Genomic DNA, 15,492 nt, shown 5'->3' with positions numbered 1-15,492 from the left:
GACACAACAGTGGTAGGCCTGATCACCGACAACGATGAGACAGCCTGTAGGGAGGAGGTCAGAGACCTGGCCGTGTGGTGCCAGGATAACAACCTCTCCCTCAACGTGACCAAAACAAAGGAGATGATTGTGGACTACAGGAAAAAAAAGAGGACTGAGCACGCACCCATTCTCATCGACTGGGCTGTAGAGGAACAGGTTGAGAGCTTCAAGTTCCTTGGTGTCCACATCACCAACAAACTATCATGGTCCAAACACACCAAGACAGTCGTGAAGAGGGCACGACAAAGCCTATTCCCCCTCAGGAGACTGAAAAGATTTGGCATGTGTCCTCAGATCCTCAAAAAGTTCTACAGCTGCACCATCGAGAGCATCCTGACTGGTTGCATCACCGCCTGGTATGGCAACTGCTTGGCCTCCGACCGCAAGGCACTACAGAGGGTAATGCTTACGGCCCAGTACATCATTGGGGCCAAGCTTCCTGCCATCCAGGACCTCTATACCAGGCGGTGTCAGAGGAAGGCCCACAAAATTGTCAAAGACTCCAGCCACCCTAGTCATAGACTGTTCTCTCTGCTACCGCACGGCAAGCGGTACCGGAGTGCCAAGTCTAGGTCCAAAAGGCTTCTCAACAGCTTCTACCCCCAAGCCATAAGACTCCTGAACAGCTAATCATGGCTACCCGGACTACTTTCACCCCCACCCCTTCTTTTTACGCTGCTGCTACTCTGTTAATTATTTATGCATAGTCACTCTACCCACATGTACATATTACCTCAACTACCTCAACTAACCGGTGCCCCCACACATTGACTCTGCACCGGTACCCCCCTGTATATAGCCTCCCTACTGTTATTTTATTTTACTTCTGCTCTTTTTTTCTCAACACTTTTTTGTTGTTGTTGTTTTATTTTACTTTTTTATTAAGAAATAAATGCATTGTTGGTTAAGGGCTGTAAGTAACCATTTCACGGTAATGTCTACACCTGTTGTATTCGGCGCATGTGGCAAATACAATTTGATTTGATATGATTTGAAGTAGTTGCTAACCCCCTGATTCTCCCCAAAGGCTGATATGAAGTGTTAGTGTGTTCATTAATCAGTCCACAGGGGACAGAAGGTTCTATAGGCATGCAGAAAATATGTATATGCACTGTATAAAACTACCATCCTAATGTAGGTCTATGATAAATGCTTCCTGTTGACTAATAGTCCTATAAAGACATGGTACAGTATATACTGTATGTAGAGCCACAATCAACACAAGGTCCCACCAGTAGTACAGGATGTTACTTGGTCTATGAGAGGTTGAAATCACAGGCCACATGAGGCTACTGCAATATGCAGCACAGGCCAAAAGCACAATGAATGGGTCACCATGGCCCTATTATAAGCAACACAATTATTAGCTTCAATCAATGTAAATGTGGAATACATTTACATGTTTAAAAATGTTCCCTCCGCTAGTACGCTTCTTCTTCTAATTGAGCAAACATAACCTCATCTAATATTAATAACATTATTGTGTTGTCTTTTATTGGTGTTGATGAAGAAAACTTGAAAAAGATACTGACAAGTCCACGTAAAGGTATTTCGTTGAGATTTTTCACATAAAACATATGCCAAAAACCCCCATTGATTTCAAAGTTTAACAAACCATACAACTCTATGCACAAGAACTACTTCTAACAGTTTACAGTGAAAACTGCACCACCACTCCTTAAATCCATAGTCAAGTTGTGTGCAAAATGTTTTTTTTTCCTGTTTGATACTCTGATCTTTAATGTGTATTGATTCCTACTAGCCAGCTTTGTAAGAGCTAGGTTTGTACTAGCTATGCTGATGATCATTACCATTTTTTCTCTGCATCAGGTCTCACTGAGACTGGATTTCCCAAGAGACATGCTATTCAGCTGCCCATGATTGCCTGATTTTATTTATAATAAGGTTACATGGAGAATATCGGACCTCTCTGAAATGAAAATGGATGGCCCTCCTTTCAGCAAAATATATTTTACCTAACCCCTCCCTGAAAGCTTGTTTAAAAAGTTGATAGAGAACGTGTCCACCTTTACCCTCACTTCTTGGACAGACTAGAGCCTTAGATATGCAGTTTTAGAAAAATGTTCTTCGTCCTGTAAGCATTACATGGCAACACAAGAATTTTGATAGCGCACAGGGCTGCGGGCCAGAAGGCTTTGGTGGACCACGGTGGACAAGAGTAGGGGTGAAAAGATCTCCTTTATAGTAAAAGCATTGTATGAGTTATCATCATTTTTGCAGGTCCAAGAAAAAATTGCCTTTTATAAACATGCAATTGTATGTCACTTTAAAAAAAGCACAATCATTTAATACCACACAAATTACCGAAGTTACAGGCTAGTCCTATGTTTTCATCTTATCAAATTTCTCCAATGCCAAATCAGTGCGTCTTGCAATGAAACTGTCCCCGTTTGCAAATAATAAAATTTGAGAATGGGCGTATAACGTGAATGTCTAGCAACCCAAAAGGTTGTGAGTTTAAATCTCATTCCGGACAACTTTAGCATTTTAGCAACTTTTCAACTACTTACTACTTTTTAGCAACTACTTAGCATGTTAGCTAACCCTTCCCCTAACCCTTTTAGCTAAAACTTCCCCTAACCCTTTAACCTAACTCCTATACTTAACCCTAACCTCTAGCCTAGCTAACGTTAGCTAGAATTTGTAACATATCATACGTTTCGCAAATTCGTTACATTTTGTACATTATGCTAATTCATAACATATAATACGAATTGTAATTCGTAACATATCATATGAAATGGATGATGACATCCACAAATTAATACATACCATACAGTATCATACTAAATGGAGTGTCTAAGATTTAAGTACATAATAATACTAAATGTTTTGAGACCAGGTTGCTCATACCCCCTCAATTCGAGTCTTGGTTTTAACTTAACAGCCCTTCACTGACACGGAGGTAGGCTATTTAAAGAGTGTATGGTGGGTAGAGGAATTGACCGACAAATCTAAGGATATCAAAGAACAGATTTTCTGCCGCATGTGCCAAATACTACAGGTGTAGATCTTACAGTGAAATGCTTACTTACAAGCCCTTAACACTTTTTTATTTTCTTAAAACTGCATTGTTGGTTAAGTAAAAAATAGCAGTAAAATAAAATAACAGTAGGGAGGCTATATACAGGGGGTACCGGTACAGAGTCAATGTGCGGGGGCACCGGTTAGTCGAGGTAATTGAGGTAATATGTACATGTGGGTAGAGTTAAAGTGACTATGCATACATAATAAACAGAGTAGCAGCAGCGTAAAAGAAGGGGTGGGGTGGGGTGGGGGTGGGAGGGACAATGCAAATATACTGGGTAGCCATGATTAGCTGTTCAGGAGTCTTATGGCTTGGGGGTAGAAGCTGTTAAGAAGCCTTTTGGACCTAGACTTGGCGCTCCGGTACCGCTTGCCGTGCGGTAGCAGAGAGAACAGTCTATGACTAGGGTGGCTGGAGTCTTTGACAATTTTGAGGGCCTTCCTCTGACACCGCCTGGTATAGAGGTCCTGGATGGCAGGAAGCTTGGCCCCAGTGATGTACTGGGCCGTAAGCACTACCCTCTGTAGTGACTTGCGGTCGGAGACCGGGCAGTTGCCATACCAGGCGGTGATGCAACCAGTCAGGATGCTCTCGATGGTGCAGCTGTATAACTTTTTGAGGATCTGAGGACCCATACCAAATCTTTTCAGTCTCCTGAGGGGGAATAGGCTTTATTGTGCCCTCTTCACGACTGTCTTGGTGTGTTTGGACCATGATAGTTTGTTGGTGATATGGACACCAAGGAACTTGAAGCTCTCAACCTGTTCCACTACAGCCCAGTCGATGAGAATGGGGGCATGCTCAGTCCTATTTTTTTCTGTGTAGTCCACAATCATCGCCTTTGTCTTAATCACGTTGAGGGAGAGGTTGTTATCCTGGCACCACACGGCCAGGTATCTGACCTCCTCCCTATAGGCTGTCTCATCGTAGTTGGTGATCAGGCCTACCACTGTTGTGTCATCGGCAAACTTAATGATGGTGTTGGAGTCGTGCCTGGCCATGCAGTCATGGGTGAACAGGGAGTACAGGAGGGGACTGAGCACGCACCCCTGAGGGGCCCTCGTGTTGAGGATCAGCGTAGCAGATGTGTTGTTACCTACCCTTACCACCAGGGAGCGGCCCATCAGTTCAGGATCCAGTTGCAGAGGGAGGTGTTTAGTCCCAGGGTCCTTAGCTTAGTGATGAGCTTTGAAGGCACTATGGTGTTGTACGCTGAGCTGTAGTCAATTAATAGCATTCTCACATAGGTGTTCCTCTTGACCAGGTGGGAAAGGGCTGTGTGGAGTGCAATAAAGATTGCATCATCTGTGGATCTGTTGGGGCAGTATGCAAATTGGAGTGTGTGCGCGGTTTCTGGGATAATGGTGTTGATGTGAGCCTTTCAAAGCACTTCATGGCTACAGACGTGAGTGCTACGGGTTGGTAGTCATTTAGGCAGGTTATCTTAGTGTTCTTGGTCACAGGGACTATGGTGGTCTGCTTGAAACATGTTGGTATTACAGACTCAGTCAGGGACATGTTGAAAATGTCAGTGAAGACACTTGCCAGTTGGTCAGCGCATGCTCAGAGTACACGTCCTGGTAATCCGTCTGGCCCTGCGGCCTTATGAATGTTGACCTGCTTAAATGTCTTACTCACATCGGCTACGGAGAGCGATCACATAGTCATCCGGAACAGCAGATGATCTCATGCATACTTCAGTGTTGCTTGCCTCGAAGCGAGCATAGAAGTGATTTAGCTCGACTGGTAGGCTCGTGTCACTGGGCAGCTTGTGGCTGTGATTCCCTTTGTATTCTGTAATAGTTTGCAAGCCCTGCCACATCCGACGAGCGTCGGAGCCGGTTTAGTAAGATTCAATCTTAGTCCTGTATTGACTATTTTCTTGTTTGATGGTTCGTCGGAGAGCATAGCGGGATGTCTTATAGATGTCCGGGCTAGAGTCCTGCTCTTTGAAAGCGGCAGCTCTACCCTTTAGCTCAGTGCGGATGTTGCCTGTAATCCATGGCTTCTGGTTGGGGTATGTACGTACGGTCACTGTGGGGACGACGTCATCGATGCACTTATTGTTGAAGCCAGTGACTGATGTGGTGTACTCCTCAATGCCATCGGAAGAATCCCGGAACATATTCCAGTATGTGCTAGCAAAACAGTCCTGTAGCTTAGCATCTGCGTCATCTGACCACTTCCTTATTAACTGAGTCACTGGTGCTTCCTGCTTTAGTTTTTGCTTATAAGCAGGAATCAGAAGGATAGAATTATGGTCAGATTTGCCAAATGGAGGGCGAAGGAGAGCTTTGTACCCGTCTCTGTGTGTGGAGTAAAGGTGGTCTAGATTTTTTTTTTCCCTCTGGTTGCACATTTAACATGCTGGTAGAAATTAGGTAGAACGGATTTAAGTTTCCCTGCATTAAAGTCCCCTGCCACTAGGAGCGCTGCCTCTTGATGAGCATTTTCCTGTTTGCTTATGGCCTTATACAGTTCCTTGAGTGCAATTTTATTGCCAGCATTGGTTTGTGGTGGTAAATAGAAAGCTACGAAAAATATAGAAGAAAACTCTCTTGGTAAATAGTGTGGTCTACAGCTTATCATGAGATACTCTACCTCAGGCAGGCAAAACCTAGAGACTTCCTTAGTATTAGATTTTATGCACTAGCTGTTGTTTACAAATATACACAGACCGCCACCCCTTGTCTTACTGGAGTCAGCTGTTCTATCCTGCCAATGTAGCGTATATCCCGCCAGCTGTATGTTATCCATGTCGTCGTTCAGCCACGACTCGGTGAAACATAAGATATTACAGTTAATGTCCCATTGGTAGTATATTCTTGTTCTTAGGTCGTCCATTTTGTTTTCAAATGATTGTACGTTGGCTAATAGGATTGATGGAAGAGGCAGCTTACTCACTCGCCGTCGGATCCCTACAAGGCACCCCGACCTACGTCCAAGATATCTCTGTCTCTTTCTCATGCGAATTACGGGGATTTGGGCCTTGTCGGGTGTCTGTAGAATATCCTTTGTGTCCGACTCGTTGAAGAAAAAATATTTGTCCAATACGAGGTGAGTAATCGAGAAAATCACATTGTATTATTTTTAAGTAATTAATTTGCATTTTATTGCATGACATAAGTATTTGATACATCAGAAAAGCAGAACTTAATATTTGGTACAGAAACCTTTGTTTGCAATTACAGAGATCATACGTTTCCTATAGGTCTTGACCAGGTTTGCACACACTGCAGTAGGGATTTTGGCCCACTCCTCCATACAGACCTTCTCCAGATCCTTCAGGTTTCGGGGCTGTCGCTGGGCAATACGGACTTTCAGCTCCCTCCAAAGATGTTCTATTGGGTTCATGTCTGGAGACTGGCTAGGCCACTCCAGGACCTTGAGATGCTTCTTACGGAGCCACTCCTTAGTTGCCCTGACTGTGTGTTTCGGGTCGTTGTCATGCTGAAAGACCCAGCCACGACCCATCTTCAATGCGCTTACTGAGGGAAGGAGGTTGTTGGCCAAGATCTCGCGATACATGGCCCCATCCATCCTCCCCTCAATACGGTGCAGTCGTCCTGTCCCCTTTGCAGAAAAGCATCCCCAAAAAATGATGTTTCCACCTCCATGCTTCACGGTTGGGATGGTGTTCTTGGGGTTGTACTCATCCTTCTTCTTCCTCCAAACACGGCGAGTGGAGTTTAGACCAAACAGCTCTATTTTTTGTCTCATCAGACCACATGACCTTCTCCCATTCCTCCTCTGGATCATCCAGATGGTCATTGGCAAACTTCAGATGGGCCTGGACATGCGCTGGCTTGAGCAGGGGGACCTTGCGTGCGCTGCAGGATTTTAATCCATGACGGCGTAGTGTGTTACTAATGGTTTTCTTTGAGACTGTGGTCCCAGCTCTCTTCAGGTCATTGACCAGGTCCTGCCGTGTAGTTCTGGGCTGATCCCTCACCTTCCTCATGATCATTGATGCCCCACGAGGTGAGATCTTGCATGGAGCCCCAGACCGAGGGTGATTGACCATCATCTTGAACTTCTTCCATTTTCTAATAATTGCGCCAAAAGTTGTTGCCTTCTCACCAAGCTGCTTGCCTATTGTCCTGTAGCCCATCCCAGCCTTGTGCAGGTCTACAATTTTATCCCTGATGTCCTTACACATCTCTCTGGTCTTGGCCATTGTGGAGAGGTTGGAGTCTGTTTGATTGGGTGTGTGGACAGGTGTCTTTTATACAGGTAACGAGTTCAAACAGGTGCAGTTAATTCAGGTAATGAGTGGAGAGAGGAGGGCTTCTTAAAGAAAAACTAACAGGTCTGTGAGAGCCGGAATTCTTACTGGTTGGTAGGTGATCAAATACTTATGTCATGCAATAAAATGCAAATTAATTACTTAAAAATCATACAATGTGATTTTCTGGATTTTTGTTTTAGATTCCATCTCTCACAGTTGAAGTGTACCTATGATAAAAATTACAGACCTCTACATGCTTTGTAAGTAGGAAAACCTGCAAAATCGGCAGTGTATCAAATACTTGTTATCCCCACTGTATATATATAAATTGCTCAATAATTATACATTTATGGATTTAAAGTATTGTTTTCTCTTTATTCAACCCACCCTTCATCCACAAAATATTTAATTACCCTAAGCCCGACCACCCCGCGGATATAACCGCAGGGACTGCAGGTTATGAGTCAACCCACGCATCACTAATGCACACACATTTATACTGACTCTACACACACACAAAATCATCATATACACTGCTGCTACTCTGTTTATCATATATCCTGATGCCTAGTCACCTTACCCCTATACACATCTACCTCACACTCCTGCACATTGTAAATATAGTATTGGAACTGACCCTGTATAGCCTATAGCTTCTTACTTTCTCGTGTTATTCTTATTTCTTATTTTTACTGTATTGTACTCTACTGTAATATAATGTACTGTGCTGTCCAAACTTGTTAAACATAGACGTCTATGTATTTGAGCATGGCCTTATTTATATTACAGCATATTGCATGACCGTCATTCATATTCCATTCACCCAGCCCAATGTAACATTAATAGGTTTAGGCTACTACATACTCAGATTTTCCCTATACCCATCATGAGGTTGCTACAATCTAGCCTATGAATGAAAGTTTACAACATAGGAGCACAGGATGAGAGAAAAATGTGCCTAATAAAGGTGACACACTCTTGCCTGCATCTAGCTTATCTAGGGTGTAATCAAAAAGTTGCAAAAAAAGTTTATATTGGACAAATTCAGGTATGTTTATCCCCATTTCATTCCGTTTGCTTCCGTTTAAGAAACATTTTTCAACAGAATCGGCAGAATGAATACACCATTCATCACACACAAACACAGTTCACTTTCATAGCAGCCACATACAAACAGCATGATCACTTTGCTTGTTGTATAATTCCTTCTCACATCTACGCGCTCTCCTCTTCTCACATTTTCCCTTCACTTGTGGACTTCAGTGCACAACACATCAGCTGTCTGTGACCAGACGAAAATCCTTTCCAAACCTTTATATCATAACCGCTACACACAGCCAAAATCGTCACCATATAAGCGAACGTCATAGTCAACATAGCTACTAGAACTAACACGTTAGTAAACCCGCTACAATCATGCAGTACAGTCAGCAAGCAGTTTAGCAGTTACACCGGCGGGCCCCGGTGGCAATAAATTAATAAAGTCTCTTTCTCATTTGTTCAAAACTGTTCAACTATTGTATTTCTCTCTCTTTGAGTCAACTATTCAGTGGTGGCAAAAGTACCCAATTGTCATACTTGAGTAAAGTAAAGATACCTTAATAGAAAATGACTCAAGTAAAAGTGAAAGTCACCCAGTAAAATACTACTTGAGTAAAAGTCCAAAAGCATTTGGTTATAAATATACTTAAGTATATTTTAGCAATTACATTTACTTTAATACAAAACTAAAGTATAAATCATTTCACATTCCTTATTTTTTTACGGATCGCCAGGGGCACACTCCAACATTATTTACAAATTAAGTGTGTTTAGTGAGTCCGCAAGATCAGAGGCAGTAGGGATGACCAGGGATGTTCTTTTGATAAGTGTGTGAATTGGACCATTTTCCTCTCCCGCTAAGCAGTCAATATGTAACGAGTACTTTTGGGTGTCAGGCAAAATGTATGTAGTAAAAAGTACATTATTTTCTTCAGGAATGTAGGAGTAAAAGTTGTAAAAAATATAAATAGTGACGTAAAGATACCCCAAAAAACTACTTAAGTAGTACTTCAAAGTATTTGTACACCACTTCAACTACTCAACACATTTTATGCACTGCAGTGTTATCTAGCTGTACCTTATGCTTTCGGTACTAGATTAATTCCCTTTGATTGGGAGGACAATGTCAGTTCATGCTGCAAGTGCTCTGATAGGTTGGAGGATGTCCTCCAGAAGTTGTCATAATTACTGTGCAAGTCTATGGAATGGGGTGAGAACCATGAGCCTCCTAGGTTTTGTATTGAAGTCAATGTACCCAGAGGAGGATGGAAACTAGCTGCCCTCTGGGTACAACATGGTCCTACCCTACAGAGTGCTGTTCAGGCTACAGTAGACCTTAATTGCAAAACAGCGTGTTTTAATCAATTATTTGGTGACATATTGTATAGTTTTAACAAAAAATGATCACTTGAATGTTTCACTTTTTTTATGAAATTCAATTTGGAGGATGGTCCTCTCCTTCCTCCTCTGAGGAGCCTCCACTGATCTTAAAAAATACACTACATTTCCAAAAGTATGTGGACACCTGCTCGTCGAACATCTCATTCCAAAATCATGGGCTTTAATATGGAGTTGGTCCCTCCTTTGCTGCTATAACAACCTCCACTCTTCTGGGAAAGCTTTCCACTAGATGTTGGAACATTGCTGCGGGGACTTGCTTCAATTCAACCACAAGAGCACTAGTAAGGTCAGGTACTGATGTTGGGCGATTAGGCCTGGAATCACGAACAGTGGCGACCCGTCATATTTTTGTTGTTGCCTGTTTTGCATGTTATTTTGGCATTAATTCATGTCATATATCAGTTTGCAAACAACGTAAAAACACATTTATTGAGTGAATAAAGCCGCATACAAACATCTCTTTCTAGCTTTCTTGAGTAAGGCAGCTCCAAAATGCAGGTGTTTCATCCTAGCTCAGTGCTTTCTGTGGTGGAGTGGCAGCCAACGGAAAATACAGAGCGTTGGGGTAATCTTCTCTAGTTGCGCCGTGATTGGCACACTACTTCACCGCAGAATCCACAGGGAGAGCTAGGCAGTTCATGCCCCCTTCTGCCATAGATTTACATTAGAAGTGCCCATCCAAAAAGTTCAAGGTCATTGGCCACAGATAAAATGACGCCAAAGCACGTTATATCTACCGTAGCTTTGATTGGACTGATCATGTCAACATCATAATTTCAAAATCTTAGCTAGCAAGCTAGACAAGCAGTCATCATCATGAATCACGTCGACAATCTACTGGCAAATCCTTTTCAATCCTTGTCATATGAAGAGAAATTATAAATAAAATGTATTGGTGCTCACCGGCCCATTGGACATAAACATTACACAACAAGTTGGAAATCGCAAATTCAACAATGAGTGGTTTGGAAGGAATCAGTGGCTAACTGCAAGCGTTGCAAAGCAATCACTATTTGGCTTCCCCCACCTGCTATTCGGTGGAAAGAGTGTGAAGTCTGGGTTTAAGGATTTAAAACATCTGTCTGAAAAGGTCTCTTTTCCAAGCTTAAAAGGATAAACATTCACACACACACACACACACACACACACACACACACACACACACACACACACACACACACACACACACACACAACACCATGGGCCATAAAAGGTTGAATACACTGGCTGCAAAGCTCCACAGCGGAGATAGGAGTATCTGTCCATAGGACCACTTTAAGCCGTACACTCCACAGAGCTGGGCTTTACAGAAGAGTGGCCAGAAAAAAGCCATTGCTTAAAGAAAAAAATAAGCAAACACGTTTTGTGTTCGCCAAAAGCCATGTGGGAGACTCCCCAAACATATGGAAGAAGGTACTGGCGCAAACCCAACACCTCTCATCACCCCAAGAACACCATCCACCATGTTTTTCATCGGCAGGGACTGGGAAACTGGTGTTGAAGGAATGATGGATAGCGCTAAATACAGGGAAATTCTTGAGGGAAACCTGTTTCAGTCTTCCAGAGATTTGAGACTGGGATGGAAGTTCACCTTCCAGCAGGACAATGACCCCAAGCATACTGCTAAAGCAACACTCGAGTGGTTTAAGGGGAAACATTTGAAATGTCTTGGAATGGCCTGGTCAAAGCCCAGACCTCAATCCAATTGAGAATATGTGGTATGACTTAAAGATTGCTGTACACCAGCGGAACCCATCCAACTTGAAGGAGCTGGAGCAGTTTTGCCTTGAAGAATGGGCAAAAATCCCAGTGGCTAGATGTGCCAAGCTTATAGAGACATACCCCAAGAGACTTGCAGCTGTAATTGCTGCAAAAGGTGGCTCTACAAAGTATTGACTTTGGGGGGGGTGAATAGTTATGCACGCTCAAGTTCTGTTTTTTTGTCTTATTTCTTGTTTGTTTCACAATAAAATATATTTTGCATTTTGAAAGTGGTAGGCATGTTGTGTAAATCAAATGATACAACCCCCCCCCAAAAAATAAATTTTTATTCCAGGTTGTAAGGCAACAAAATAGGAAAAATGCCAAGGGGGGTGAATACTTTCACAAGCCACTGTATAGCCTGTTTTAGAGAAATGTAATCATAGAATATTGTAAGAGCTTTCTTTGTCTGCTTATATGCCCCCTTTATTTATCCTATGGTTCTGACTTGGTTTATAGGGAGAATACTGTAAGAACAGCTTTATGTAGGCCCTAACAGTTTGGGGGCACCGTTTGTCACCGTTATAGTGCAATTAATGTATTGTTTAGTGTTGTGTAGTGGCTTTCCTGGCATGCATCCCAGAAAATGTGGGGAGTTTGCCCCACCAAGATTTACATGCTAAAATCGCCACTGGTTACGAAACACCAAAAACTGTAATGACATTCATCGAGTGTCATTAGGCACACTTGTAGTCTGAATTGATGTGTAAACTACTGTCTGCGCACGTCGGTCTCAGCCACTCATCTCTCTGGGAAAATGTCAGTGTTCTCATCGATCCACACCTCATTTTGGAGCGTATACCACCTGTTTTCAAGTCCATTCGCTCATTTTTCATGCGACTGACATGCAGTAATGATAAATAATAATGTAATAGCATACAGTTTTCTTGGCATTATCTTTTAAATATTGTGTTGGCTCATGTTTGAACTGGAATGGCGTACCCCACAATATTTATTTTGCCAGTACACAATACCGGACCAAGCTACTTTCACGGACCAGCATACCCTGCCACTAACCCTAACCCCTAGCTTAGCTAATGATAGCCACCTAGCTAACGTTAGCTACAACAAATTGGAATTCGTAACACATCCTACATATTGCCAATGTTTAACATATTATACGAATTGGAAATCGTAACATACACTACATGGCCGCACAGAAGCCTAAGATTACCATGCGCAATGCCAAGCGTCGGCTGGAGTGGTGTAAATCTCGCCACCATTGGACTCTGGAGCAGTGGAAACGTGTCCTCTGGAGTGATAAATCACGCTTCACCATCTGGCAGTCCGCCGGACGAATCTGGAATTGGCGGATGCCAGGAGAACGCTACCTGCCCGAATGCATAATGCCAACTGTAAAGTTTGGTGTAGAAGGAGTAATGGTCTGGGGCTGTTTTTCATGGTTTGGGCTAGGCCCCTTAGTTCCAGTGAAGGGAAATAACGCTACAGCATACAATGACATTCTAGATGATTCTGTGCTTCCAACTTTGTGGCAAAAATTTGGGGAAGGCCCTTTCCTGTTTCAGCATGACAATGCCACCGTGCACAAAGCAAGGTCCAAACAGAAATGGTTTGTTGAGATCGGTGTGGAAGAACTTCACTGGCCTGCACAGAGCCCTGACCTCATCGAACACCTTTGGGATGAATTGGAACGCTGACTGCGAGCCAGGCCTAATTGCCCAACATCAGTACCCGACCTCTAATGCTCTAGTGGCTGAATGGAAGCAACTCCCTGCAGCAATGTTCCAGCATCTAGTGGAGGTTGTTATAGGAGCAAAGGGGGGACCAACTCCATATTAATGCCCATGATTTTTGGAATGAGATGTTCGACAAGCAGTTGTCCACATACTTTTGGCCAGATAGTGTATCAAACGAATTTGAGGACGATTAATACATATCAAACGAAGCATAACATATCATAAACAATGGAGGGATACAAATGTCATTTTACCACTGAGCCCAGGTTGCAATTGAGAACCCAAGAGGACCCCCTCTTGGGGGAATGAGAATTACTACTGCCCCAGAAAGACTGCTGATTGATTTTTGTAAATCAAGCCTCAATCGCTGACACAGACATGGCTATTTACCACTTAATGCCCCATTATTGGTGTAAGCGCAAAATCAGCTGCAGTGCAAAATCAGATCTGGGGTCTTAAAAGTTTAACTCCATTGTTTTATAAGACACAAATAGTCTAAGGCCTCAGTTTACCTCAACATGTATTAAATCCTTTCTATGAAGCCAATATCCACTGTCTATGATTAAAGTTACGCTGTATCATAGGCTATGTGCACTCCAGAATGGCTGGGATTAAATAAATAAAATACAACAAATAGAGAATTAGGCATGGATATAAAATAGTTGATGTGCATGAATGATGTAGTGTATAGAGCTTACATATTAATATAATTAATATGTTAATATGGAATATTAAGTTTACAACCATGTTCTTATCTATGACCAGACAACATTTATCTGGTTTCAATTTAGCTTGGTAATGGATCGAAAGCCATTCGAATTGTCCAACGAGGAACAATGGTAGATTACCAGAACATGACTTTACATATTTCACAAATAACTTGGAAATACATTGAGCTGGAACTTCTCCTGGCTGATCCAAAAACAAGAAAGAACCCTATTTCAGAATGCGATCACAGAGCAATAAGCCTGCGTCCCTTTCCGTCGCAAATGAAGAGAGCGAGAGAGAGACAGAGAGAGCGAGAGAGAGAATTCGACTAGAATGTATGGAAAAGTACATGTCCTTGGAGACAAAATCTGGTTACCTTGCATGAGGTCGGTGATAGTGATGGAATCTCCGGGAGTCATCGGTCTGGCTTGAGTTCAGTCGCAGATGAACCGAAGGATCCCACTTTTAAACCCAGCAGCCGACTCGGTCTGTCACCCTTTCGCTCTCATTGAAGCGCACCCGGAGCATCAACCACTGTCATCACTAATTTATTTGAAGCCAAACATGGTGCAAACTGAGCCCTGATCTTTACAAAGAGCTTGAGTAGCACTTTGGAAGGAGGACTCTCGTCAGGTGACCAGATAAATCGCTGTTGTAGCCTACCAATTCAAAGTTGCTATCTTCCAGAGGAGGCTGGTGGGATGAGCTAGAGGAAAACGGGCTCATTGTAATGGCTGGAATGGAATACATGGAATGGAGTCAAACATGTGGTTTCCATATGTTTGATGTGTTTGATACTTCCATTTATTCTATTCCAGCCATTACAATGAGCCAGTCCTATAGCTCATTCCACCAGCCTCCTCTGCTATCTTCATAAACGTAAACCATTTAGTCTACTATTAGTAGCTCCGAATGTGAACTCATATATTATTGTAGGCTACTTAATAATGGGAATCTTTTAGGCTAAATTTTGCACTCTAGCCAAAGGCTAGCCCAATATGTACTCTTAAGGAGCCTAATGTTACCGTTACTCTTTAAGGTCCAAGGACCTTCTTTGTTATTTTCAGAGGTAGACTGGCGCTGGCAGCCAAAACAGCCAAATACTCCATCTAAACGTGAAACGATTCTCAATTATGATATGGTTCTAGAAACATAAAGCCCTTTACTTTCATATGACATCTATACTGAACAAAAATATAAGTGCAACATGCAACAATTTCTAAGATTTTACTGAGTTACAGTTCATATAAGGAAATCAGTCAATTGAATTAAATTAATTATACCCTAATCTATGGATTTCACATGACTGGGAATACAGATATGCATCTGTTGGTCACAGATACCTTAAAGAAAGGTAGGGGCGTGGATCAGAAAACCAGTCAGTATCTGGTGTGACCACAATTTGCCTAATGAAGCGCGACACATCTCCTTCGCATAGAGTTGATCAGGCAGTTGATTGTGGCCTGTGAAATGTTGTCCCACTCCTTTTCAATGGTTGTGCGAAGTTGCTGGATATTGGCGGGAACTGGAACAAACTGTCATACACATCGGTCCGGAGCATCCCA

General features: G+C 42.7%; 1 protein-coding gene across 1 annotated transcript in view; it reads right to left on the bottom strand.

The window, feature by feature from the left end:
* LOC121582690 (heparan sulfate glucosamine 3-O-sulfotransferase 1-like) overlaps nt 1-14,579 on the bottom strand; it is a 68,343-nt gene extending 53,764 nt beyond the window's left edge. The window contains exon 1 of the mRNA XM_041898689.1: nt 14,304-14,579. The gene's annotated coding sequence lies outside the window, so the exon portion shown is untranslated. The remainder of the gene's footprint in view (nt 1-14,303) is intronic.
* Between the last annotated feature and the right edge of the window lie 913 nt (nt 14,580-15,492).

The sequence above is a fragment of the Coregonus clupeaformis genome, chromosome 1 (genome assembly GCF_020615455.1).
Source record: "Coregonus clupeaformis isolate EN_2021a chromosome 1, ASM2061545v1, whole genome shotgun sequence".
In the NCBI taxonomy this organism is placed as follows: Eukaryota; Metazoa; Chordata; class Actinopteri; order Salmoniformes; family Salmonidae; genus Coregonus; species Coregonus clupeaformis.
Note: the sequence above shows the minus strand (reverse complement) of the source record. Positions and strands in the feature narration are given on the sequence as shown.